Source organism: Suncus etruscus, chromosome X (genome assembly GCF_024139225.1).
Source record: "Suncus etruscus isolate mSunEtr1 chromosome X, mSunEtr1.pri.cur, whole genome shotgun sequence".
NCBI classification, from domain to species: domain Eukaryota; kingdom Metazoa; phylum Chordata; class Mammalia; order Eulipotyphla; family Soricidae; genus Suncus; species Suncus etruscus.
Genome location: NC_064868.1, coordinates 103,338,524 through 103,339,666, shown reverse-complemented (window position 1 = coordinate 103,339,666; position 1,143 = coordinate 103,338,524). Strand labels below are relative to the sequence as shown.

The 1,143-nt window shown below is 43.0% G+C and overlaps 1 non-coding gene across 1 annotated transcript; it reads right to left on the bottom strand.

Moving 5' to 3' along the window:
* Positions 1-288: 288 nt before the first annotated feature.
* Positions 289-395, bottom strand: LOC126000186 (U6 spliceosomal RNA). The gene has a single exon (XR_007492547.1). It is a non-coding gene; the product is annotated as a U6 spliceosomal RNA (small nuclear RNA).
* Positions 396-1,143: the final 748 nt, after the last annotated feature.

Here is a 1,143-nt window from a genome sequence, read left to right as displayed (position 1 = left end):
AATTATATGTGATGTTTGGAATGAAATCCAGGTTGTGGGGCCAGAGTGGTGGCACAAGCGGTAAGGCCTTGCCCGCGCTAGCCTTCCTTCCTTCCTTCCTTCCTTCCTTCCTTCCTTCCTTCCTTCCTTCCTTCCTTCCTTCCTTCCTTCCTTCCTTTCTTCCTTCCTTCCTTCCTTTCCTTTCTTCCTTCCTTCCTTCCTCCCTACATTCTCTCCTTTCCTCCATCCCAAGTTCTGTCCTTTCTTTCTTTCCCTTTCCTCCCTCCTTTCTTTCTTTTTTCTTTTTTTTTAAATATGGAAAATGTCACGAATTTGAGTGTCATTCTTGCGCAGGGGCCATGCTAATCTTCTCTGTATCATTCCAATTTTAGTATATGTGCTGCCGAAGCGAGCACTCTTTCTTTTTTTCTTTATTTAAACATCTTGATTACATAAATGATTGTGATTAGGTTTCAGTCATGTAAAGAACACTCCCTTCACCAGTGCAACATTCCCACCACCAATGTCCCAAATCTTTCTCCATCCCACCCCACCCCCACCTGTACTCCAGACAGGTTTTCCAGTTCCCTCATTCATTCACATGATTATGGTAGTTCTCTGTGTAGTTATTTCTATAACCGCACTCACCACTCTGTGGTGAGCTTCATGAAATGAGCTGGAATTTCCAGACCTCCTCTTATTGTCTCTGAGGATTGTTGCAAAAATGACTTTTATTTTTCTTAAAACCCATAGATGAGTGAGAATATTCTGCGTCTCTCTCTCTCTCCCTCTGACTTATTTCACTCAGCATGATAGATTCCATGTTCATCCTGATAGCTGCATAAACTTCCATTGTGTATATGTACCACAGTTTCTTTAGCCATTCGTCTGTTGAAGGGCATCTTGGTTGGTTCCAGAGCCTGGCTATTGTGAATAGTGCTGCAATAAATATAAGCGTGAGGAAGGGGTTTTTGTGTTGTATTCTTGTGTTCTTAGGGAATATCCCTAGGAGTGGAATAGGTGGGTCAAATGGGAGCTGAAATTCCAGATTTTGGAGGAATCTCCATATCGCTTTCCATAGAGGTTGGACTAGACGGCATTCCCACCAGCAGTGGAAGAGTTCCTTTCTCTCCACATTCCTGCCAACACTGATTGTTCTCATTC